This window comes from Lolium rigidum, chromosome 2 (assembly GCF_022539505.1).
Source record: "Lolium rigidum isolate FL_2022 chromosome 2, APGP_CSIRO_Lrig_0.1, whole genome shotgun sequence".
NCBI lineage: Eukaryota > Viridiplantae > Streptophyta > Magnoliopsida > Poales > Poaceae > Lolium > Lolium rigidum.
Window position 1 is genome coordinate 124,877,887 of NC_061509.1, and position 11,848 is coordinate 124,889,734.

The 11,848-nt window shown below is 43.1% G+C and overlaps 1 pseudogene; it reads right to left on the minus strand.

The window, feature by feature from the left end:
- Positions 1-2,333: 2,333 nt before the first annotated feature.
- LOC124687184 lies at positions 2,334-10,736 on the minus strand (annotated as a pseudogene).
- Between the last annotated feature and the right edge of the window lie 1,112 nt (positions 10,737-11,848).

Here is an 11,848-nt window from a genome sequence, read left to right on the forward strand (position 1 = left end):
ACTACATCACGGAGTCCCTTCATGGTCGTCTACGGGTTTGAGCCGCTCACGGCACTCGACATACTCCCGCTTCCCCTTCATGAGCGGATCAACATGGACTTCGACAAACGCACCGCCGCCGTCAAGAAACTTCATGAAGAGACAAGAGCTACCATTCAAGAACATGTGCTTCGTCAAGCTACCCGCCTCAACGCCAAGAAGAAGGAACGCATATTTCAAGAAGGCGACCTCGTTTGGATCCACCTCCGGAAGGAAAGATTCCCTCATGAACGCAACTCGAAGCTCAAGCCAAGAGGAGATGGTCCCTTCAAGGTCCTCAAACGCATCAACAACAACGCTTACGTCATCGACATCCCCACCTCCAAGTACTTGGTGAGCAACACGTTCAATGTCTCCGACTTGTCACCCTATCATGGAGATGAGGAAGGCCACGAGTCGAGGACGACTCTTTCCCAAGGGGGGGGAGATGATGTAGCCCCGCTCACCGACGACACTCCATCAAGACCAACTAGTCCCCCAAGTGGACCGATGACACGAGCCCGAGCCAAGGCTCTACATGATGAGGTGAACTCGCTCCTCACTACCCTTGATCTTGGTACCCCTTTGGATGGGTTGCTACCTCATGCCGACGTGCTATGTGTCATTAGGTACAAGGCGCATCAAGACCCCGGAGAGGAGGAGGCGCCAAGGTCAAGGGAGGGAGAGAAGCAACTGGACATGGAGATGATCATGAAGCCGAAGCCGACGTCGCTCGAAGCGCTCCAAGGAAGAGACGGACGCTGGCCGGTCCAGGACCCGGTCGGACCGGACCCTCAGCCGGGCGCCCGGTCACGAGCCCGGTCAACCGGCCGCAAACCGGACCAGCTCCCTCGTACGGACGACGACCGGACGCAAGACCGGAAACCTCGCGAGCTTCCCGGTTTCCGACCGGTCGACCGGACCCGAGACCGGACGGCCCGGTCACGAGCCCGGTCGGACCGGACCCATGACCGGACAGCCCGGTCACGGAGCCCGGTCGGACCGGATCCCAAACCGGACTCGACGAGAGTACCCCACCAAACTGCCTTAACTTATCCTTTTGCGTACCTGTTCGCCCTTGCCGGCCATGTGTGCCTATATAAGTAGCTGGAACCCCTCATTAGCTCTTTAGACTTGTTTTGAACTCAAACCCTAACTTTGAGCTTAGTCTCCCTTGGGTATCATCCTCTCGTAATCAAGGCACCTTGGTTGTTGACTTAGATCTTGTTGAAGGAGATTCTAGTACTTGTTACTCTCTCTCCTTCCCCAAGCTCTTCCTCTCCAATCCCAATCTCTCTCCGGGAATTCTACCGCGTGTCTCTTCCACGGAGATTCTATTGGCGTGGTCCATCGAGCCACGGAGGTAAGCATCGGGTGTATCGGGTTGGTGTGCGTGCGTGAGTCTCGGAGTTCCTCGTGCCGTCGTGTTCTTCGTGTTCCTCGCGTTTTCCCATCTCCCCCTTTGGTTTCGACGTCACTCCGCAAGATCGGGCCACACACGGGGTCTTAGACCTCATCAGTTAGTGAGTTTGACTTTTAAATAATCCTTAGGCGCCTTACATTTTAGGACGGAGCAGTACTACTAGTAGAAATTTTGAAAATATCACATAATTATTTTGACAATTATTTGGATGTTACCATCACTTAGTCAAAGAGTGGTGTCCAAGGAATAGTTTTCACAACACAAAAATGCAACACAATAGTTTATCAAATCAACGGCTCAAGATAACTGAGATCAAAATTTCTGCATTTTTATAATGCAATGAAGAGTCCACCACGCATATATGAAGTGCTCACGAGTGGTTTGGCTCAATCAGCTTGGGTGGCAATTCGCACAGTGGATGCTTGAACAGTTTAAGGATACATCTAAAAAACTAACGACTTATATTCTTTGAATTAACTTACTCCAAACTGCCAAAAATTAGCTCAAAAAAAAATTCTAGCAAAAGAAAATCTAAAGAGCAACTTGAACTGTACTTTGCTGGAAGTCTTTGACTGGTAGTTTTCAGGGCACAAGAAACGTGAACCGAGCATCTTTTCTAACCACCTGCAGTAAGTACTGGTACGGTCATGACAAATCTACTGATTTGATCTGATAGGCGTGAAACATGATTATATATGATACCCAGCGGCATTTCTTGCCTTTGTCTGGAAGCACCAACCTTCAGTACACTGTTAGTAACAGCTACGCCTGACATACATGGTGCACACCTCTGCAATGCGACGCAACTTGGAAAATGGCGCACATCCGCAGACCACCCTCTCCATCGGGCACTCTCTCCTTTTTCCTTCCATTATCATATTTCCATATGAAGTCATCAGATGGATGTCCCTGCCAGAGATAGATGAGGGTTTCATTTGGCAAAAGAAGAAAATTGAAAGTGGCATCATTAGTGAATCATGATGAAGTTACTCACATTTACATTAGGTGGTGCTTGAAAGCCCTTCCAGCTCACTTCTATCCCAACAGTTCAACTGCAATGCTTTGGTCTTGAGTTGCTCAAAAGCAAATTTTAATGTCTGCTTTTCTCCATATGTTACATCGGGCACATTAGAATCCTGCAGCAAGAATTCACAAAATGAAATAATTGTAAGAACAAGTCTGTCTGAAGTCTGAACTACATTCAGGAATTATCTCTGAAGTCTGAACTACATTCAGGAATTATAATGCAAGCCAGTCTATCCGAGCTACATTATGTTTTCCCTCTCCTCAAATTGACACATTATGAAAAATGTTTTATTTGAAGGCGCTCAAAGTTACTCTGTGACTAGCAAAGAAAGGGATTTTGTCTCATCACCGCTCACCATCTGATGCCTTATATGATGCATGATGCCTTTAATAACCGTTTTGCTCAGAGAAAGATTTCGATGGAGCCTCTGATCATTGAATAAGAAGATCAGTATGGTTGTGACAATACAAGCTCGTTGTGAAAGCTCCCTTGGATAATCTAAACTGGAGACAGATGAAAATATATGATCGTTTCCTGATGCAAAAGATTTAAGCATCTCCAATGTGCAGCAGAGAAGCTTGTCATTCTGCTCAAACATGATTCTGCAGGGCTTTATAAAGTATTGAAATAATCTTGTCTTGTCAGACTGAAAGCCCACTTCAATTGTTTTTGACAAATCCTGCAGATGCATGATAACAGGGGTAACATCAATTCACAACCACAACCAGAAGTAGAGTAATAAGAGAACAATGGAATTGATCAAGAAATGATGGACAGAAGGAGAAGCACGTAAATGATTACGTCGCATGCTAATCAAATAATAACAGCTATTATCTACTCTTAGCATCAACCAGGTGAACCGATAAAGTTGATGAATTGTCCAAAGGTGTTCACTGGAAATTCAACTTCTTTCTAGAAAATTGTATACATAATGCCAATATATCAACTTTGTTTCTGATTTCTTTCTCAAATATTATGACAATGAGCCTGTATGCAAGAAAAGTTCCTTAAGTGATTGTAAACTGGCAACTACCCTCTAAAACGAGACCAACCCAGGCACTAGCACCCGTTGGCATTTTTTTATAGAAGAAAACTCCATGAGCCCCGGGTTAAACTCAAGACTCGAACCCGGGTGGCCGGGATGCCGCGCTCCCGCACACCTAACCAACAGAGCGATGCTCTGTTCTCTAAACTGGCAACTACCCATAGCTCAGTTTAACTGATAGCGTCAGTGATATATCGCATTCAATAAACCATATTTGGGGATTTGCCAGGTAATGCAAGGATTGGTAATTACAACTGGTCCCTTATTATTCTATCCCTGCACTACCACCAGAAACACGGGACACCTATTAATGAGGTCCCGCGTTCTATTGAAAAAGGGTACTCTGTCTGAATCCTATGATACAGTGGTATTCACCAAGTGCTCAATCTAAAAGCCATTCTGAAATTCTTAACATGTAATGCAATACATCTGTTACGATCCGCTGAATAAGCCGCAGAAAAATAATAGGTGCAACAATCATCCAACTATGAGTATCAAAGCTTTTGAATAAGGAGTACACACCCGAGCAGCATCGACCAAGTAGCCAGCTATAAGCTTAATGACATCTTCATCCATGAGCTTATTTGTTGCTGCATCGAGTGTAACAATAATCCTGAACAGACCATTAATGTTATGTGGTGATGGTTTTCGTGCCTGTAGTAAAGCAAACTAGCATGAGTGCAATTAGGTTGTTATGAGAAAAATATAAAAGAAAAGCAGTTATGAAAGCTCACAATCTCATTAGATAAATTATTCCATATCAATTCAAGGACCAGGGAGCCATCACCCATTTCAGATAATGAGGTCAAAATTAAGTGATTCAAGGCCTTGAAAGTATTCCAATTTGAGATCTTTCGGGCATCCTCCTGAGTACAGGACATATCTAGGTCAACAAATTCCAAGGCAAGTGTCAGACAAAGCAAAAAAAAAAAAAAAACCTCTGCTCAAGTCATTCAATAAGCCATATTTGGGGATTTGCCAGGTAATGCAAGGATTGGTAATTATAACTGATTCCTTATTATTCTATCCCTGCACTACCACCAGAAACAGGGTCTATCGTCCCGGGAAAAAATGGCCTATCAATGAGGTCCCGCGTTCTATAGAAAAATGGCACTCCGCTGAATCCTATGATACAGTGGCCTATCAACACCAAGTGCTCAATCTAAAAACCATTCTGAGTTTCACCCCATTCCCCTCTCTTCTTTCACTGCATGCCACATCCCCAAGCCTGCCAAATCCTCCCCTACTGGCTGCTTCCTCCTTCGAACTCCTTGTCGGTCTCTCTTCCTCTGCCACCTACACCTCTCACAGCAAGGTGGTGGCAGAGTAGCACACAATCCGTCTGAGGCATCGGTGGCAGCATGCAAGTGGGTCCGGAGAGTGTGGAGGGGCTCGAGCGAAGACAGTGCAGATATTGATCCTCTCATGACACGCATGCAACGAGAAAACAACCACCAGCAGCAACGAAGACAGTTGTGCAATGGCACCATCTCAAAAATAATGTTGCATTTTGTTTGAGGATGTTACAGTTGTGCCACCATCTCAAAATTCAAAAATAATGTTGCATTTTGTTTGAGGATGTTACACTTTTCTAGGTCGCATTCTATCATGAGGTTGACAAAAATATGTGTTGTATTTTTCATGAAGCTGTAAATTTTCAAGAATCAATGTAATACCAAAATTATGTTTAATGGTATATCTTTTTGCTATGGTTGCAGCTTTCGACAAGTTATTCCATTTTGTATATGAAGCCTTATCCCCATCACTTCCTATTGTACCAGTCACTACGTAAAACACAAAGTTTCAGCTAAAATAACAAACTTAATAAGAGCCAACTCTTATTAACTTCAAGTACTCACCACGATTAACATCGAATTGTGCCATTAGCAATGACAAGAAACTTAGTTGCTCTGTTATCTGTAAATTCCCAACCTTGTATGTTGACTGTAGAACTTCAACAATTCTAAATAATATGAGGGGCTCCAGTTTATCACCTGCATTACATAAATTAGAATATCCACAAACTTCAACAGGGAAGAGCATAACTGTACAGTTGTTAAAAAAAGCAGTATTGTTGAAACATAAAAACTTACTTAAACAGCAACAAACCAAAGGCTCGATTATGTGAGGGAGCAGATTGGAGAAGTAATAAAGGCATGCAATGGAAAGTTCTTGGCAGTCATGTGGAAGGTAAATAAAAGGACCAAGCTCTACCGTTCCAGATGAAGCTGTCAGCAAAATGATATTAGTTCAAGATAAAAACAGACATAAGATCTCTTGAGTAGTGGAGTACTTACATTTAGTACCAAATAACTGTGCAATGGGTCGCATGTTTCCACACTCCAAAGTGGGGAAATACTGTCCAATTCTTAGAAGAAGCTCCAAAACAACCTATGAACATTCATATCATCATAAATTACATAATTTCCTGAGAAGGTCAGTCACAGACAATAGTGAAGAATGGTTTAACAGCTCTGTACTGCATAAATAAACTTGCAACAGACCTTTGTAACTGTAGGAGCTTTATCAACTGATTGTAGTAATATTCCAGGTAGCTCATTTATCCAAGTGCTACGATATTCCGATATGCCTGAATCATGTTCAGTATAAGCTATTCCTGATTTCTCCTATACACAAGAAAACAAAGGAAAGATATTAGAAAGCAAATTATACATCAGTACTCCCTTTGTAAAGAACAGAAAAGTTAATCTTTATACGGTGGTGTTGTTTTCAGCTGAACATATAGAATGAATAAGTGCGGGGAAGTATTCAGATTTCAGGACCAAATCAATAAAAAAATCCGTACAAAGAAATTGGAAGCATATCTACAGAATGACTTAGCAATCTTCATTTTTTTTAAATAATCAACTCTCAATATGATTGACTAGTATTATGAGGGAAATAATGACTTACAATTTTGCAAATGATCAAACCTCACATGATTGAGTGGTGTTAGAAGGGAACTGAGAAGTTTGCTGTGACACGTGACTTTTGCATCACTTTTTTTATTGATCATCAGTCTGAATTTTTGTTTGTTGTTTCTCTACTCAGTAATTGAGTTTGAACTTGAGATTCCATGTTTTATAGAGTACCTTACCTTATTTTAATACAAGCATCAATCTGATAATCCAGATTATGTGCATGTTGTACGAGCTATTTGGTTGGGTAATTAAACATGCCAATATATGCAGAAGGAATTTGAGTTCAGATCCAACAAAGGCACCTACAGGAAGCAACATTTCTCCCACTGCATCCAAGTATGGCAAGATTAGCTTGCAATCCACATTGGAGTCTCTAAATGCATCTGTAAATGCCTGCAGTTGAATATACTCTTTTATTTTGATAAAGTTATAAAATAACAACCATATTTGACAGGCCAGTATAAGGAAATCAGTCATGCCTCCAACAAATATCCTTTTGAGTCATCTGCGGCATTGGATATAAGACCAGGTATGCAAGTTATAAGTGGACCCAAATATGTTTCCATGAGATCCTTGTTACGAAGTACTTTTGCCTGATTAAAAAAACAAACACCAATCACAGTTGCAAATCCATGAAATGGCACAGAAGAAATATCATAAGCTGTCAAAGATTTATCTGCAAGAAAGGGCAACAATAATGAAACCACCGACAACCTTTGCAAATAAAGAAGATACAAACTGGCATAACTCCTCAGCTGAAAACATTGTATCATCCACTGATGTGCGCAAACACAAAAATATTTCAGCAATTTTCAGATTGAAGATGAAAAATCTGTCATCTCCCTGCAATGAGAAAGACAAATTCATAAGAGCTAAGATCCCACCAAAATGTTTGTTATAGCCAAAACATTCTGAAGAAAGCGTGATTAATAGTCTGAAGCGGATAAAGTCTACAAGAAATATGTTAACCTAAGACTTCCAAAATATTTGAACATCACAATACACAAGTAAATCTCAAATAAAAACCATATCATTACCAACACCTTACAGCACCAAGTGTTCTGATATAAATTAATATAAAAACAAGAGTAAATCGCAAATGGGAGCATCAACTTTTTGCTATTATTTTAGAAGAAAGGAAACACATACGAATTAGAAAAGATTGACTTCCATAAAAATATATGTGTGACTGGAGGGTGTTCGGAACAAAGGAATGACCCATAGGGAGCCCATACATTTTAGGAGGAAACACATCTCAACTACTGGTGCTTTACTGTCTGAAATCCAAACAAACTACTTCGAAGTTGTCATGTTTTTTCATATACTGTAGAAATCAGGTGAAGACGACACTCAAAGAGAGACTTGAGGAATCCTAAAGGATTATTTTCCCTCCTTGTCAACTTATGTTGGTTCTATTCACCCATTCTTCATGATCACTTCAAGACTACTTAATCAAACCCAGAAACAATACGATGTTTTTCTCTATTGGCTGATCAGAGCAGGGAAAAACTGTACCTTTTCATGAAACAAGCGTTTCACTCCCCACAGTTTCTTTAGATATACCAACACAGAGCTATTCAACCAGTCAGGCCCAAACAGAGTTTTGGTTCTCCCAAATTCCATCTGAGGTTTCTTCGCCTCGCGAACAAAAGTTCTACATATTAGATCCAGGCAATGAAGAGCTGACAATAATGCTTCACTTGAGGGAGCATCATTTGCTGGCTTTGCACATATTTCTGAAGCTGAAACCTCTATAGAATTAACAAGAATTTGGATGAGGTCTTGAAGCTTCGTTAGTACATTGGATGTCGCAAATGTACCTGCATTGCATAAGCGAATGAAACACTGATAAGAAGGCTCAACGAACAGAAGATCATAACTGAAAAATTGCTAGAGGGGATGTAACAGCTGTGTTATGCTATCACCCAAAATTTTATCATTTTTTTGAATATTGTTCTAACTTGGTGTTGCGATTTCAACTAGACCACCCAAATAAATTGTACGCCACGTAACTATCCTAACTAAACACTTCTGAGTTTGTTTATCAGAACGAAACAGAAAGTGCCACTGTTTGTTTATTTTGCAACCAGATTGCAGATCCTATGGAAACGGAAAACAAAGCTAAAATGTGCTAAATACCTAGGGAGTTTGGTGCTCCAGCAAGCTTGGTGGTTGAGCTTCTCTGATTATACTAGTATACTACAACCAAATTCACATTCAGTGTTTTTGGTTCCTTAAAGGTGGAATGCACAAATTGCTAGCATATAAGTACCCAACAGAAGAAGATAGTATTTAGAAGACTTACTACTCCCAGAGTTATCTTCATCAAGAGTGGGTTTCCAAAGTTCTTTCGTAGAAAGGTTATGAACCTGTAGATCACGAGAAAAGATTATGTTTATTACAATAGAAGTGTTCCGTGGATCTGCACATTTCAGAATAATTGCACTTGCGATCCCATCAAGTTCTTCATTAAAGCTCCATCTGTGTCAGGAAGGAGAAAAATCGAAGCAAAAAAGATGAAATTTCAGCTTGCTAACCGGTCGATTTGATGCATCATCATTTTCCGTGGCACGGGCAACCAAGGAAAGGCAGTGCCCAAGCCCAGCAAGGACACTGTTAAGTTTACTCTTATCCTGCAGATGGATCCTGTCATTGCTCAGTACAGCAACAAAGTTGCTGAAAGCCTGCCAGAAGCAACAGTGCAAAAGAGATTATTAGTTGACAACAGATATGGTCAATCACAATTCGTACACCAAGCAGGAATGGAAATCAGTTTGAACAATACATTCCTTAGTCCACAACTCCATATAATATAGCCACTGTAGAACTAAAACCACAAAGCAAGTCCCCAAAACTACATTTGTAACAAACTAAACTTGCTTACCACACAGGCAAGCATTCAACTTTCAACACACCAATACATGATTGAATTCCACTGACCTGTTCAGCATATCTGGGAAAGGAAGATGGGAAATTAAGAATCACTAGCTCCAGAAACCTGAAAGCCATCAACTGGATATCCATAGAAAGGTGTGTTATTCCATTCAAAACATTTGCCATCAACAGAGATAGAGTACTCCGCGTAGATATTGCATTGTCCTGTAATAGTCAATAGAGAAAAATATGACTTCTCGAGCCAAGATCATACAAACTATAGGAGCAGATTTAGAAAACTGGAGCAGGTCAGAAGAATAAGATTTTGAAAATATGACATGTATGTGCTTATACTACTTCGAACAGACACCAAGGTCCATGAAACAAAGTAGAAAATTTTGGCTTTCAAAAATGAAATGAAGGTTGGCGCTTCAGTGTTTGGAGCATCTTAATGAATTACCACCGATCGTCAAGGTGTTAAGAAAAGATGCATTCAAAAAGCAGGCAGCATATTATGCTCATAAAGGGAACATTGTGACATGAGCAATACTAGGTTTGCAGCCTGTGCATCTATTTGAAGAGGGTGTGACGCGAAAGGTTAAACATGGCATCTTAATTGTTCAGTTAAACAACTTCCGCAGCATTTGGTGAGAGGGTGGGAAGGGGGTACCTCTTTCAACGATGGGAATATCAGAGACTGCAGTATTGTGTACAACGATTCACGAACCACCTTGTCGGAGTCGCATATCCGTTCCTGCAGCTTCTCAATCATAGCAACCTTGTGCAGTTTAAGCTCTGCCGGGTGCTTAGTGACAAGATCCTTTATTCCATTCAATGCAGCTTCAACAACAAAATACAGCACAATTCTCATGAGCTGCCTAGAATGAATAATTGAGATGGATTGTTGTGCCACTCAGTGCATTTCTTGTCACACTGCGTCGTGCATTGCTAGCTCACCTCGCCGCACTTTGGGATTATAATGCACCGTCTGCTGCAGGAGCTCCCGCAGCGTGAGCCCGCGCTTGTTCACTGCCATGCCCGCCCTCTCCGACGCCATGCTCTGCTCCGGCAGCACGATCACTGCAAGCATACAACACAACGAAAAAAACCCTAGTTAATCGCTGCGGCACGTCGGAACCAAGTAGGAACCAAGCAGACAAGCTCGCCTCACTTTTGGACTTAATCTCCGTGTTGGTAGTGTTCTTAGGTGGCGGAAGCTTCCGCCCTACCTTGTGTTTGTACTTCTGCGAACCACAACATCTTAACCTGTTAGCGTCGGAAGTGGCTCCGAGCGGAGAATGGGGGTTGTGGGGCGCTCCAGGAGATGGCAGGGGTGGTGGTTACCTTGAAGTCGACGCCGCCGCGCTGCTTCGGCTTGGCCCTGGGCTTCTTCGACGCCTCCGCGGCGCCGCCCTTAGGTCGCCCCATGACGCGAGGGCGTTTCACGCGCTCGGTCGGATTGCTCGGGGCCGGAGGCGGCTGGGAGAGAAGGAGGCGGCGGCGGCGGTGCCAGAGGGAGCTCCTTCTATTTTTTGAGGGAAGGCACAGGGTAGTTCGCTCGACGCGGTTCCTATGGGCGCGTTTGGTAGCTGGATGGACCTCGGCTCCTATCAGCCCAACAAATTTCGATCAGTTTGGTTGTGTGTAGGCCACCGCGTTCATCCCTCGGACAGATTGTGAAGGAACGTCTGGAATGGCAGTTTCTTTGGGATCAGGCTCATTACGGTCAGAAGGCTGCACGCGTGAGGAAGGGAGGTGGAAACGTCGGTGTCCCTTTGGGAACACGCGCCTTAATTAGCCTCACCGCTCCTCTCTCCTTCCTCTCACTCGCAATCGCACTCTCAACTCTCCAAACTATCACATCACCCGGCGGTTCCCCTCCCGCCGACCAATCCGCCGGACCGCCGCACGGAGGAGCACCGATACCGAGGAAGATACGTCGGCGAGCAGCAGCGCAACATCGGCCGCAATCTGCTCCGCAGTCTTCATCGGCATCTCGAGTTCGCCCGCGACCTCGAGTTCGTCCTCGGCCGGAACAATGGCGGCAATGACCTCTCCTTCTCACCTTCGTACTCGTTCTGGCAGAACATTCCATTCTCGGGCATTTGCAACGATATGCACATTAAATCTGCTAGGGTTTCCATTAGGATAGGGTTCGTATTGATGTTTGCAAGGTGTTCGTCGCCATTGGTTGTTGTTCTTGTCCAGTTCTTGCTGTTCACAGTCTCTATTTGCTTAGATCTGTTACTCTAATCTCCAATCGCGGTGGATCCTTCATAGACTGGGCTTTGGATTGGTGAAACTGGCAGATTGTACTACGCATGCATGAGGGGAAGGTTTTTTCTGTTCGAGTTTAGCATGTTGTGATTGTTGTGCGGAAGATTAAGCTGAGTCGCGCTAGTTTGTTCAGATGCAAGAGGAGTGGGAGGACTTGAAGAACGAAGTTGCTATGCTAAGAATATGCGAGAGAACACACGCACAAGTGATGATGGCTAAGAAACAGAAATGGGAGGCGAAAAAAAAGACTTTGGAGGCTGAGA